Source organism: Stomoxys calcitrans, chromosome 4 (genome assembly GCF_963082655.1).
Source record: "Stomoxys calcitrans chromosome 4, idStoCalc2.1, whole genome shotgun sequence".
In the NCBI taxonomy this organism is placed as follows: domain Eukaryota; kingdom Metazoa; phylum Arthropoda; class Insecta; order Diptera; family Muscidae; genus Stomoxys; species Stomoxys calcitrans.
In genome coordinates, this window is record NC_081555.1 from 168,580,792 (window position 1) to 168,596,687 (window position 15,896).

At 39.3% G+C, this 15,896-nt stretch overlaps 1 protein-coding gene across 1 annotated transcript in view; it reads right to left on the reverse strand.

Moving 5' to 3' along the window:
* LOC106086784 (uncharacterized) overlaps positions 1 to 15,896 on the reverse strand; it is a 137,983-nt gene that overhangs the window by 53,759 nt on the left and 68,328 nt on the right. The window lies entirely within an intron of this gene.

Below are 15,896 nucleotides of genomic sequence, written 5' to 3' on the forward strand. Positions count from 1 at the left end.
GGGTCTCCTTCTCTAGGTTTGATCCATCCGTGTAACATGATTTTCCAGATGGCAATGCTAGGGTTCCTTCAATCCAAGACTATGCCGATGGCAACAGTGCCTCGCACTCGACTTCAAGGTTCATTACAGGTATCAGATCGGAAACTTCTTCCCTTCCTTCCAGGTTTCCTATCGTCGCCTCGATTATACAGCAATGGAATGGGCTGCCCCCATCCTCAATCTAGTCCCCTATCGCCTTAAGTCTCATAGCCGCAGTGGCTGCCTCACACTTTATCTGTATGTCAATGGATCGGATATGCCCTAGTGGGCGTGGTCCTCATCGCCCCGCCTATGCCGAGACAACATATTCTCTGAACCTGTTGTATGGTCCTTATGTTGCACTTTTTCTCCATAGCAGTCCACCAAACATATGAGGCTCCTTTAGAGCCAGTGGACTATCCTAGGATTCAGGCCCCATTTCAAGCCTACGGCCCGTGTGTATAGTGCCCAACATCTGTGGGCCTTCTCAGAACGCTCCTGAAGGTGACACTTCCAATTTAGTTTCCTGTCCAAGATCACTCCTAAGTATTTAACCTTGTCAGATATCGAAATCGTCTTATTGAGGAAATTTGATGCGTTAAATTGGCCCATATATGTCTTCCTCGTGAACAGACATATTTCAGTCTTCTTTGGGTTAACATTGAGACCGCTGGGTCTAGCCCAGTCATATGCCATATGCAAGACCTTTTCGGCCTTTCTGAATAGCTGGTGAATAGCTGGCGTAGGCCACCGTAGCGCGCAGAGGTTAGCAAGACCTTTTCGGCCTTTCTAAATAGCTGGTGAATAACTGGCGTAGGCCACCGTAGCGCAGAGGTTAGCATGTCGCTGAACGCCTTGGTTCGAATTCTGGCGAGTACATTAGAAACAAGTAAAAGCGTGCTAAGTTCGGCCGGGCCGAATCTTATATACCCTCCACCATGGATCGCATTTGTCGAGTTCTTTTCCCGGCATCTCTTCTTAGGCAAAAAAGGATATAAGAAAAGAGTTGCTCTGCTATTAAAATGATATCAAGATATGGTCCGGTTCGGACCACGATTAAATTATATGTTGGAGACCTGTGTAAAATTTCAGCCAATTCGTATAAGAATTGCGCCCATTGGGGCTCACGAAGTAAAATAGAGAGAACGATTTATATGGGATCTGTATCGGGCTATAGACCGATTCAGACCATAATAAACACGTTTGTTGATGGTCATGAGAGGATCCATCGTACAAAATTTCAGGCATATCGGATAATAATTGCGACCTCTTGGGGTCAAGAAGTCAAGATCCCAGATCGGTTTATATGGCAGCTATATCAGGTTATGAACCGATTTGAACCTTATTTGACACAGTTGTTGAAAGTAAAAATAAAATACGTCATGCAAAATTTCAGCCAAATCGGATAGGAATTGCACCCTCTAGAAGCTCAAGAAATCAAATCCCCAGATCTGTTTATATGACAGCTATATCAGGTTATGAACCGATTTAAACCATACTTGGCACAGTTGTTGGATATCATAACGAAATACTTCGTGCAAAAATTAATTCAAATCGGATAAGAATTGTGCCCTCTAGAGGGTCAAGAAGTCAAGACCCAAGATCGGTTTATATGGTAGCTATATCAGGTTATGGACCGATTTGAACCATACTTGGCACAGTTGTTGGGTATCATAACAAAACACGTCGTGCGAAATTCCATTCCAATCGGATAAGAATTGCGCCCTCTAGAGGCTCAAGAAGTCAAGACCCAAGATCGGTTTATATGGTAGCTATATCAGGTTATGGACCGATTTGAACCATACTCGGCACTGTTGTTGGATATAATAAGAAAACACGTCGTGCAAAATTTCATTCCAATCGGATAAGAATTGCGCCCTCTAGAGGGTCAAGAAGTCAAGACCCAAGATCGGTTTATATGGTAGCTATATCAGGTTATGGACCGATTTGAACCATACTTGGCATTGTTGTTGGATATAATAAGAAAACACGTCGTGCAAAATTTCATTTCAATCGGATAAGAATTGCGCACTCTAGAGGCTCAAGAAGTCAAGACCCAAGATCGGTTTATATGGCAGCTATATCAGGTTATGGACTGATTTGAACCATACTTGGCACAGTTGTTGGATATCATAACAAAACACGTCGTGCAAAATTTCATTCTGATCGGATAAGAATTGCGCACGCTAGAGGCTCAAGAAGTCAAGACCCAAGATCGGTTTATATGGCAGCTATATCAGGTTATGGACCGATTTGAACCATACTTGGCACAGTTGTTGGATATCGTAGCAAAACACGTCATGCAAAATTTTATTCCAATCGGATAAGAATTACGCACTCTACAGGCTCAAGAAGTCAAGACCCAAGATCGGTTTATATGGCAGCTATATCAAAACATGGACCGATATGGCTCATTTACAATACCAACCGACCTACACTAATAAAAAGTATTTGTGCAAAATTTCAAGCGGCTAGCTTTACTCCTTCGGAAGTTAGCGTGCTTTCGACAGACAGACGGACGGACGGACGGACAGACGGACGGACATGGATAGATCGACATAAAATGTCACGACGATCAAGAATATATATACTTTATGGGGTCTCAGACGAATATTTCGAGTAGTTACAAACAGAATGACGAAATTAGTATACCCCCCATCTTATGGTGGAGGGTATAAAAAATATTTTAGCGGTGGTTTTTCCCACCTAATGCTGGCAACATTTGTGAGGCGTATTTCAGTCTTCTCTGGGTTAACATTGAGACCTCTGAGTCTAGCCCAGTCATATGCCATATGCAAGATCCTTTCGGCCCTTCTGCATAGCTCATTTGCAGCCTCACCCCTTAGAATTATTATAACATCTTCTGCGTAGCAGACGGGTTCAAATCCCACCTCAGTCAGCATCCGTAATAGGTCATTTATGGTGGTCACCCTTAGGAGTGGCGATAAAATGTCCCCCTGTGGCGTGCCCTGTGCCACTTTCTCCCTTATTAGCATATGGTTTATCCACTCACTAAGGACCGGGTCCACCCGGTACTGTTCTAAGGATAGGATCAGTGTGTCGGTACGCACACTGTTAGAAGCCCCCTCGATGTCAATGCATACCGCCAGTGTGTACGTTTTGGGATCGAAGGATTCTTCTATTTTATGCACAACCTCGTGCAGGGCAGTCTCCACCGACCTTCTCTTGGCATGCTGTTTGTATGTGAGCAGTTCGCTGGATGTCATAATCTTTATCATGGTGTCCACAATACGTTTCATGGTTTTGAGTAGAAAGGATGTAAGGGTTATGGATCTGTAGGCCTTTGGTGTCGCATAACTTGCCTTGCCGGGCTTGGGTATAAACACCACCCTTGCCTCCTGCCAAGCTTTCGGAGTATATGAAAGTCCTAGGCACGCTGTGAAAATTATGGCCAGACGAGGCGCCAGATAGTCTGCATCTTTCTGTAGTAGCGCCGGAAATATTCCATCAGGTCCGGGTGTCTGATATGGTTTGAAGCTCCTTAAGGCTTTCTTAACCATAAGTCTCTAGGGAGCATAATTTGTATCCAATTTGACTGCAATTTTGCAGAATGAGTTCTTATAAAGGGTGACGTTTTAGATATTATATTTTTGACAACACTGGTTTAAATCGCTGACGCACGATTCGTGTTTTGTTTTACTGTCAAACATGTTCAGCTTAGTCTATAATTTAACCATGAATCGTCAACAACGAACGAACAACGAATTTTAATTTTTAATATCAAAATGCGAGCTCTATTATTATCAAAACACGGGCTTCTTCCATTTTATGAACGAAGTTCATTTTTGGCTCAATGGGTATGTAGGTTAGGTTAGGTTAGGTAAGAGTGAAAGTCCTTTACAGACTCACTTAGACAATTTCAAGTCTATTGTGATACTACAGTAGCGACAGACCAAAGCTTCTGGCGGGATCCGAACCCACGACCCTTGCACTGGTTATCAAAGCACTCTACCGGGGTGCCCCAGGGGTATGTACTATTTGGATTTTGGAGTGAAGATCCGCCAGAAGCATTTCAAGAGCTACCAATACATTCAGAAAAAGTCACAGTTTGGTGTGGTTCATGGGCTGGTGGCATCATTGGACCGTACTTCTTCAATGTGATAATGCGAATCGTAACATAACTGTTAATGGTGAGCGCTATACTGAGATGATATCCAACTTTTTTTTGTTGGACTCATTGAGAGGCGAGTTCGGTGGACATTGTATTTTACGTTCGGGACCAGTCAATTGGCCGCCTAGATCGTGTGATTTAACGCCTTTAGACTACTTTTTACTACTTTTTGTGCGACTATGTTAAAGCTCATGTCTATGATAGACAACATTGAAGCATTTATTCGTGAGAGACCGACCGAAATGTTGAAAAGAGTATGCCAAAATTGGACTAAGCGGATGGACCAGTTAAAGCGCAGTCACGATCAACATTTCATATTTCATGAATTTTCCTGAATTTTATGTGCTTTTGTTTTGAAAAACTTTCCTATAGCTTTTAAAAAAATCACGGTTTATAAGTAGGTCTAAGTATAGTACAAATCGGTCCATAACCTGTTATAGCTCCATATAAACCAATCTCCTGATTTAACTACTTACGCCTCAAGAGGTAAAAGTCCTTGTCCGATTTGGTTAAAATTTCGAACGATGACTTCTGCTGTGACCTTCAATGTATGTGCTGGGTATGGCGCAAATCGGGCATAACCTGATGTAGGTCCTATATAACCCCATAAAGTATATATATTCTTGATCAGCGTAAAAATTTAAGACGATCTAGCCATGTACGTCTGTCCGTCTGCTTGTTGAAATTACGTTACAGTCTTTAAAATAGAGATATTGAGCTCAAATTTTGCAAAGATTTTTTTTCATAAGCAGGTTAGTTTCGAAGATGGACTATATCGGACTATATCTTCATATAGCCCCCATAGAGACCGATCCGCCGATTTAGGGTCTTAGGCCCATAAAAGCCACATTTATTATCCGATTTTGCTGAAATTTGGGACAGTGTGTTGTGCTAGGCCGTTCAAATTTTTTCACCAATTTGGCTCAGATCGGTTCAGATTTCGATATAGCTGTCATATAGACCGATCCTCCGATTTAGGGTCTTTGGCCCATAAAAGCCACATTTATTATCCGATTTTGCTGAAATTGGGGACAGTGAGTTGTGCCAGGCCGTTCAAAACTTTTCACCAATTTGGCTCAGATCGGTTCAGATTTCGATATAACTGTCATATAGACCGATCCGCCGATTCAGGGTCTTAGGCCCATAAAAGCTACATTTATTATCCGATCTTGCTGAAATTTGGGACAGTGAGTTGTGTTAGGCCCTCCGACATCCTTCCTCAATTTGGTCTAGATCGGTTCAGATTTGGGTATAGCTACCATATAGATCGATCCGCCGATTTAAGGTCTTAGGGCCATAAAAGCCACATTTATTTTCCGATTTTACTACAATTCGGGACAGTGAGTTGTGTTAGGCCCTTCGACATCCGTTTTTCAATTTGGCCCAGATCGGTCCAGATTTGGATATAGCTACCATAGGGACCGATATCTCGATTTAAGGTTTTGGGCCCACAAAAGGCGCATTTATTGTCCATTGACGCCGAAATTTGGGACAATGGGTTAAGCTAAGCCCCCCGACATAATTCTGCAATATGGCAGAGATCGGTCCAAATTTCGATTTAGCTGTCATATAGACCGATCATCCGATTTAGGGTCTTTGGCCCATAAAAGCCACATTTATTATCCGATTTTGCTAAAATTTGGGACAGTGGGTTAAATTAAGCCCCTCGACATAATTCTGCAATATGTGCAAAAATCAGTCCAGATTTGGATATAGCTGCCATATAGACCGATCCGCCGATTCAGGGTCTTAGGACCATAAAAGCTACATTTATTATCCGATCTTGCTGAAATTTGGGACAGTGAGTTGTATTAGGCCCTCCGACATCCTTCCTCAATTTGGTAAAGATCGGTTCAGATTTGGGTATAGCTACCATATAAACCGATCCGCCGATTTAAGGTCTTAGGGCCATAAAAGCCACATTTATTTTCCGATTTTACTACAATTCGGGACAGTGAGTTGTGTTAGGTCCTTATACATCCTTCTTCAATTTAGCCCAGATCGATCGATTCAGATTTGGATATAGCTACTATATAGACCGATCACTCGATTTAAGGTTTTGGGCCCATAAAAGTCGAACTTATGGTCCGATTTTGCCGAAATTTGGGACAGTGAGTTGTGTTAGGCTCTCCGACATTTTGGCCCAAAACGGTCTAGATTTAGGTATAGCTGCCATATAGACCGATATCTCGATTTAAAGTCTTGGCCCCATAAAAGGCGCATTTATAATCCGATTTCACTGAAATTTGACACAGTGACTTATGGTAGGCTTTTCGACATCCGCGTCGTATATGGTTCAGATCGGTTTATTGTTTGATATAGCTACTGAAAAGACCAATATTTTGTTGTACACAATTGCACAATGACTTCTACTTATTTGTATTTGGTCCAAATCGGAAAATATTTCTGCTATGGGGCATAAGGTATGCATTTTCACCGGATTTTGACGAAAGGTGGTTTACATACATACACGAGCAGGTGGGTATCCAAAGTTCGGCCCGGTCGAACTTAACGCCTTTTTACTTGTAAACTTTCCTACAGCTCTTAAAAAGTCCACCTACCAAAAATAACTGCACACCACAATAACCACCACCAGTTATAGCAAGACTTGCCATCACTTTGAAGAGAGTTCGTTATTCATAAAGACGATCCAAAAGAATTACTACAGAATTGGATTGAATTGAATGAGCACAAACATTGATGGTCAGGTCAAAGGTTCACTTTGGAATCCGGTCTGGCTTTAAGGGTTGGTTAGTATAATATTGTGTTTCTTTTAAAAAGAAATATGTAAGGACAGCAAATGATGTTAATGCGAAGGAATAGTTCATCAGTACTGTGCCTTGTGATAACATTTAAAACTGTAGTTAACACCAAATTGTACTTTGTTGTCAATGTTGATGATAATACCAAGGATTTGACAGAAAGTAGGCTGAGACAAATTTGTCAAATTGCACAGTGGGCGGTATGGAAACCAAATTAATAAAAATTCAATTTTAGAGAAAAACAAGTAAAAAGGCGTTAAGTAAGGCCGGGCCGAACTTTTCCCATCTTATGCCCCATAGCAGCTATATCGAAATATGGCCCGATTTGGACCAAATTCTTATAAGAACAAGTCATTGATCAATTGTGTATTACAAAATATTGATCTTTTTAGTAGCTACATATAACAATTAACCGACCTGAACCATATACGACACGGATGACGAAAAGCCTAACATAAGTCACTGTGTCAAATTTCAGTGAAATCGGATTATAAATGCGTCTATTATGGAGCCAAGACTTTAAATCGAGATTTCGGTCTATATGGCAGCTATTTCCAAATCGAGACCGATCTGAGCCAAATTTAACAAAGATGTCCAAGGGCCTAACACAACTTCCTGTCCCAAACTTCGGCGACATGGGACAATAAATGCGCCTTATATGGGCCCAAAACCTTAATTCGAGAGATTGGTCAATATGGCAGCTATATCCAAATCTGGAGCGATATGTACCATATTGCAGAAGTATGTCGAGGGGTCCATCATAACTCACTGTCCCAAATTTCGGCGACATCAGACATTAAATGCGTCTTTTAAGGCCCCAAAACCTAAAACCGAGGGATTGGTTTATATGGCTGCTATATCCAAATCTGAACCGATCTGTGCCAAATTGCAGAAAAATGTCAAGAGGCCTAACGCAACTCACTGTCCCAAATTTGGGCAAAATCGAATAATAAATGCGCCTTTTATGGGCACAAGACCTTAAATCGGGAGATCGGTCTATATGACAGCTATATCCAAATCTTTACCGATTTGGGCCAAATTGCAGAGGGATATCGAAGGACCTAACACAACTCACTGTCCCAAATTTCAGCAAAATTGGATAATAAATCTGGCTTTTATAGGCCAAAGACCCTAAAACGGCAGATCGGTCTATATGGGGGCTATATCAAGATATAGTCCGATATAGCCCAGAGCCCCAAAGAAAAAATTTGCTCCGCTATTAGAGCGATATCAAGATATGGTCCGGTTCGGACCACAATTAAATTATTTGTTGGAAACCTGTGTAAAATGTCAGCCAATTCGAATAAGAATTATGCCCTTTGGGGGCTCAAGAAGTAAAATAGAGAGATCGATTTATATGGAAGCTATATCGGGCTATAGACCGATTCAGATCATAATAAACACGTATGTTGATGGTCATGAGAGGATCCGTCGTACAAAATTTCAGGCAAATCGGATAATAATTGCGATCTCTAGAGACTCAAGAAGTCAAGATCCCAGATCGGTTTACATGACAGCTATATCAGGTTATGAACCGATTTGCGCCATACACGCCGCAGTTATTGGATATCATAACAAAATACTTCGTGCAAAAATTCATTCAAATCGGATAAGAATTGCGCCCTCTAGAGGCTCAAGAAGTCAAGACCCAGGATCGGTTTATATGACAGCTATATCAGGTTATGGACAGATTTGAGCCATACTTGGCGCAGTTGTTGGATATCATAACAAAACACGTTGTGCAAAATTGCATTTCAATCGGATAAGAATTGCGCACTCTAGAGTCTCAAGAAGTCAAGTCCCTAGATCTGATTACATGACAGCTATATCAGGTTATGAACCGATTTGCGCCATACACGCCGCAGTTATTGGAAGTGATACTAAAACACCACTTGCAAAATTTCAAATCGGGCCAGAATTGTACCCTCTAGAGACTCAAGAAATCAATACCCAAGATCGGTTTATATGGCAGCCATATCAAAACATGGACCGATATGGCCTATATACAATTTTCTTTGAATTCTTATTTCCTGCACATTTTTGCTGCTGTTACACACTGTGTGGTAAGCATCACCAAATTCTGACTCTTTAACATAATTTACATAAATTTGTGTATTTTTGTAGAGCAGCAAGTGGCAACAAGATTATTATTCCCAGCAAAAGGGGTGGTTCTTTGATTAGTTTACAGTAGCTAGGCTTCTGCAACTGCCACAGGACTTGTTGTACATACAGGCTTGCCTATAAGCATATGTCCTTGGCTGAGTTGAGTATAGTTCTAGGGCAGAGGGCGGGGATTTTTTCTTTTATTCTAGGCTGAGGTAACACATGGTGTTTAATGGGTGTTCAATGTGTTGTCTACACGCTGCAAGGCTTTGTATGCTAAACCATGTCTTAGGGGAAGGAGTTAGCGTTGACTATTTAAGGGGTGTCAAAGGCTTTTTGCTATTTGAGAGCGCGAACATATTTTGACTTCATATTTTATTTATGTCACCAAATGTCTTTGTCATTAGACGCGCTGGCTTTGGCAACGATACGACAAGACACACGACATTTTAAAGAAAATTCAATTTGAATAACAAGGCGTGAATTTAATAATAAATAGTTGTTTGGCTAAACGTTTTGAGAAATTTTAAGGTTTTTTTTTTCTTTTCAATTATGCATGACAATACGTGGTTAAGATATTGAACGAATTGATAAATTGGGCACAATTTGCATAAATGTTACAAAGGAAAGAGCTGAAGCAAGAGAAACAGGTGCAAGGAGTGTAAATTGAATATCCTTAATTTGTAAGTAGAAGAGATTTTCTTTTTCGAGGTTAATTTTTATACCCTCCACCATAGTATGGGGGTATACTAATTTCGTCATTATGTTTGTAACACCTCGAAATATGCCTCTGAGACCCCATAAAGTATATATATTACTGATCGTCATGCCATTTTAAGTCGATCTGGCCATGTCCGCCGTCTGTCCATCCGTCTGTCTGTCGAAAGCACACTAACTTTCGAAGGAGTAAAGCTAGCCGCCTGAAATTTTGCACAAATACATTCTATTAGCGTAGGTCGGTTGGGATTGTAAATGGGCCAAATCGGTCCATGTTTTGATATAGCTGCCATATAAACCGATCTTGGGTCTTGACTTCTTGGGCCTCTAGAGGGCGCAATTCTCATGCAAGTTGACAGAAATTTTGCACGTGGTGTTTTGATGTCACTTCCAACAACTGTATTAAATACGATTCAAATCGGTTCATGTTTTGATATAGCTGCCATATAAACCGATCTTGGGTCTTGACTTCTTGAGCCTCTAGGGGGCGCAATTCTCATCCGATTTGGCTGAAATTTTGCACAGTGTGTTTTGGTATCACTTCCAATAACTGTGTTAAATATGATTCAAATCGGTTTATAATCTGGTGTAGCTGTCATATAAACCGATCTTGGGTCTTGACTTCTTGAGCCCATAGAGCGCGCAATTCTCATCCGATTTGGCTAAAATTTTGCATGAGGTGTTTTGTTATGACTTCCAATAAATGTGCTTAGTATGGCGCAAATCGATACGTAACCTGATATACCTGTCATATGAAGTGATCTTGAGTCTTGACTTCTTGAGCCTCTAGAGGGCGCAATTTCCATCCGATTAGGCAGAAATTTTGTACAACGACTTCTCTCACGAACATTTGTGTCTAATATGGTCTGAATCGATCAATAGCTTGATACAGCTCCCATATAAACCTATCTCCCGATTTTGCTTCTTGAGCCCCTACAAGGAGCAATTCTTATCCGAATGAACTGAAACATTCCACAATGACTTCTACAATGTTCAGCATTCATTTATGGTCCAAATCGGTCTATAACTTGATATAACTCCAATAGCATAACAGTTCATATTCAATTTTCTTTGTTCGCCTAAAAAAGGATACTGCGCATAGAACTCGACAAATGCGATACTTGGTGGAGGGTATATAAAATTCGTCCCGGCCGAACTTAGGATGCTCTTACTTGTTGGTATTTACAACTTACGACAAGCCGATTTCTGGCTTAGGTGTATGTCCATAGTGGAATGGGGCGGATTAATATCCGCATCCTTTTTTCAACCTATCCTAACCTGGTAAATGAACCCCAAAGGCAACACTGCCTTAATATTCACTCACAAGGTTTAAGAAAATCCAATTTTGGAGCAATCATTGAAAATTAACAGCGGTTTTAGAAAGCTGTACCGAAAACTCCATTCATTTGCTTTCAAGGGTGCCAAGAAGTTCTCTCTTCTATGTTTTGTACCGAAAACTCCAATCATGTGCTTTGAAGAGGTCAAAGAAGTTCTCCAATCAGCGAAGTAGACAAATGACTCAAACCTGATACTGACAGGTAAGTTATTTGGTATAGTGGAGACTAGCAATATGGGATTCTTCCAAAATTAGGTCAGGTAGAGAAACTTCATTACACCGTGCATTCGATGTGGTTTTGTGTGCTACTCAAAATTTGGATTCTTAAGTCATACATATAAAGATCTCAGAAAATTCTCAAAATTTATTACAAATTTAGTGTGAAGTAAACAAGCAAACAAAAATTCTGCAATTATTTGGGATTTAATGCTTTTAATGACTTCTCATCTCCTCTACTCTCAAAAATGCAAAATTTGTTAATAGCTTCTTAAATTATTCACAAAATTCTTTCCGACTTTTTTTGCCGTGAAAATTCATAACAATTTTCTTGGTAATCAAAATCTTGTAAACTACGCGAATCGTCATCTCTCTTTCTCTGTTTCTCACACACACACTAAGCCATTAAGCAATCGTTAAATGTCAGCTATCAAAAATTGTGATAATGCCAAAAGCCGCAATAAAAGAAATTTTGATTTCCCCATAACACCATATAAACACACTCACACACACACACACACGAGAGGTAGAGTGTTTGAGAGAGAATAGTAGCGAATAGCCAAAAAAAAATCGACGGGGGCACATCACATGAAGAAGGGCATTACATGGGAAATTTGTAAGTCCTGTCATGATACACGTCAACAGATTTGATTGAAATTGATTGGCATAAAAGAAGCTCAATCATGACAATCATAAAATGCCATAATACCGTTGGCTGACAACGAACCCAGTCGGTACGGGCATAGACTGAGCGATGCAAATGATGATGATAACAGAGATGGTGTATTAGTGATGGAGTTGGTTGCTAGTGGTGGTAATTTAAGTTGATATATGCCAAACAGTGTTGCCACAGGATGGGTTTTCTCTCTAGGGACCAGAGGGAAATTCTCTCTAAAGACAACGTTTTAATATAATTTTCCCAAGAAATAATTTTCTTCAGAGGAATTTTCAAAAAAAATTTTGTCTTAAGGGAAATTTCTTTGAAATTTTGTTTTGAGGAGATTTTTTTAATGGAATTTTGTCTTAAGGGGAATTTTTCTTCAGGGGAAATTTTAATAATTTTTTTTTATTTGTTCAATAAAATTTTATCTGGAGAGGAAATTGTTTTGTTGTTGGTTTAACCAGCTTAGACCAATGTGTTGTTGTTTTTTGCTTCTATTTGGCTTGCCCAAAAAGTAATTGCGGATTTTTCATATAGTCGGCGTTGACAAATTTTTTCAACGGCTTGTGACTCTGTAATTGTATTCTTTCTTCTGTCAGTCATCAGCTGTAACTTTTAGATTGCTTTAAAAAAAAAGTGTAAAAAAAAGTATATTTGATTAAAGTTCATTCTAAGTTTTATTAAAAATGTATTTACTTTCTTTTAAAAAATCCGCAATTACTTTTTGGGCAACCCAATATTTCAAAACAAAACAACAAAAATACTTTAAAGAGTCTCAACATTTGTGGTGAGTTAAATGTATCAATGATCGCGATTTCGGCCTTTGCCAGGGGAATCGTCAGACTGCTATGCCACCAAAAGATTACATGCTTCCACCTACTCACTAATTAGTGAGCAGTGCAATGGTAGAAGCATGCCCTCTGAATGAAATGTTGGGTCTTGTTATTCAACCTTTTCTTATAGCGCAGTAAGAGAGAGTTAAATTCTAACAGACAACATCTCTTCAAAAAGACATCTAGCATCAACAGCACACACAATTTTAATAAGATGTCATCTTGGAGGCCGCCGTGGCGCCGAGGTTAGCATGTCCACCTATGACGCTGAACGCCTGGGTTCGAATCCTGGCGAGATCATCAGAAAAAATTTTCAGCGGTGGTTTTCCCCTCCTAATGCTGGCGACATTTGTGAGGTACTATGCCATGTAAAACTTCTCTCCAAAGAGGTGTCGCACTGCGGCTCGCCGTTCGGACTCGGCTATAAAAAGGAGGTCCCTTATCATTGAGCTTTAACTTGAATCGGACTGCACTCATTGATATGTGAGAAGTTTGCCCCTGTTCCTTAGTGGAATGTTCATGGGCAAAATTTGCAATTTTGCATCTTGAGGGAAACTTCAATGAATTTTATCTTTGGCCGAAATTTCAATGAAATTCAGTATTAAGCGGGAATTTAAATGAAATTTCGTCTATAAGAAAAAATTTCACTTGAATTTTTTCGTTAGGAAAATTTTCAATAATATTATTTCTTTAGAGAATGTTTCCAAACAAATTTCGTTTTTAGGGGAAATTTCAAAGAAACTTAGTCTTCAGGGGAATTTCAAACAAATCTTGTCTATAATGGCAAAATTTGAAGGATGATTGCAAAATTTCAATGATATATTGTCTTTATCGATAACTTCAATGAAATTTTGTCTTAAGAAAAATTTTGTTAAAATTTCCATAAAATTTTGTCTTAAGGGGAAATTTCAAAGATATTTTGTGTAAAGCGGAAACTTCAATAAAATTTTCTATTGAGGGTAAATATTAAAAAAAAAAAATTGTTGTTGGGGGGAAATTTCAGTGAAATTTTGTCTGTAGCGAAAATTTCACTTACCTTTTGTTGTTAGGGCAATCTGCAAAGAAATTTTCTCCAATTTTTTCTCTGAAGACAAAATTTCTTTGAAATTTTGTTTTTAAGGGAAATTTTAAAAAAAAATTTGTCTTTAGTGTAAATTTCAATGAAATTTTGTCTTTATGGGCAATTTCAATGAAATTTTGTTTTTAAGGGAAATTTCAATGAAATTTTGTCTTAAGGGAGATTTTCAATGGAAATTAAGTTCGGCCGGGCCGAATCTTATGTACCCTTCACCAAGAATCGGATTTGTCGAGTTCTTTTCCCGCTATCTCATTAGGCCAATAAAGGATTAAAAAAAAATTTCTATGCTATTGGAGCTATCTCAAGTCATGGTCCGATTCGAACCATTATCGAATTGGATGTTGGATTGTGTAAAACTTCAGCCAATTCGAATAAGAATTGCGTTCTTTAGGGGCTCATGGGAGCTGTGTCAGGCTATATACCAATTCAGACCATATTTGACACGTATGTTGAAATTCATGGCAAAAGCCCAACGGATAGGAATTGCGCCTCTAGAGGCTTAAGAAGTCAAGTCCCCAGATCGGTTTATATGACAGCTATATGAGGTTATGGAGGATTCCAAACATTCTTAGCTCAGTTGTTGAAAGTCATAACGAAACACCTTCTACCAAATTTCAAATTTACTGGCTCAAGTAGTTAATGTCAATATATGGCAGCTATACCAAAACATGGACCGATTTGGCCCATTTACAAACCCAACTGACCTACACTAAGAAGAAGTATTTGTGCAAAATTTCAAGCGGCTAGCTTTACTTCTTTGAAAGTTAGCGTGCTTTTGACAGACAGACGGCCGGACGGACATGGCTAGATCGATATCGATTTAAAATGTCTTTAGGGGGCCCTAGCGGATATTTCGAGGAGTTACAAACAGATATTTCGTGGAGTTACAAACAAACATGGACTCACAGACGGACATGGCTAAATCGAATCAGAAAGTGATTCTGAGTCGATCGGTATTCTTAATGGGTCTAGCTCTTATCCTGCTTAGCGTTGCAGACAAATGCACAAACTTATAATACCCTATACTGACCATGAATCGATCACGGACCTTGACCTCTAGAGCCTATAGAGAGCGCAATTCTTAACCGATTTGGCTGAAGTTTAGTTTAGCATGATGTCTTTTGTTTTGACCAAGTATGTCCCAAATCGAATCACAACCTGATATAGCTCCCATTTAAAATTATCGCTCGATTATAGTTCTTGAGCCTATAGAGGGCGCAATTCATATCCGATTTGGCTGAAATTTTGAACAACGACTTTTTTAAGGGCCTTCAACATGCGTGCCCTGAATCCATCTATAATCTGATATAGCTTTCATATAAGCTGATGTCCCGATATTACTTCTTGAGCTCTTATAAGGTGCAATTCAATTCAGATTTGGCTGAAATTTTGCACAATGACTTCTGCTATGGTTTCCAACATCCAAACCAAACCTGTTCCGAATCGGTCAATAACCTGATGTGGCTCCAATAACATGGCAATTTTTATTCATTTTTACTGGGCAAAGGGGCCTGACAAATGCGATTCATGGTGTAGGGTATATCAGATTCGGCCTGGACGAATTTAGCAAGGATTTTACCTGTTCTAGGGTTGCCCAAAAAGTAATTGCGGATTTTTCATATAGTCGGCGTTGACAATTTTTATCACAGCTTGTGTCTCTGTAATTGCATTCTTTCTTCTGTCAGTTATCAGCTGTTTCTTTTAGCTTGCTTTTTAATAAAAATATTATGTAATCGTTAAATGACCATAGTATCAGCATTAAAGACTGAATTTTCCTGGAATTTTCCCCAACGAATAACTTTCATTGAAATTTTCCCTGAAAACAAATTTAAAACATTTGGATGAAATTTTTCAAAGAAATTTCCAATAATCTAAGAAATTTTTTTTATGGACAATAATTTCTCTGCCTTGCCTAACTCCTATTCACATTTTTCATAAATTCCCCTTTTCTATTGGCAACTCTTATTTTAAAACATCCTAGGACTTTGACTATCTTTTTTTCTCGTCCTGTAGAAAAGACCGCGAAATCACTCAAAAAAA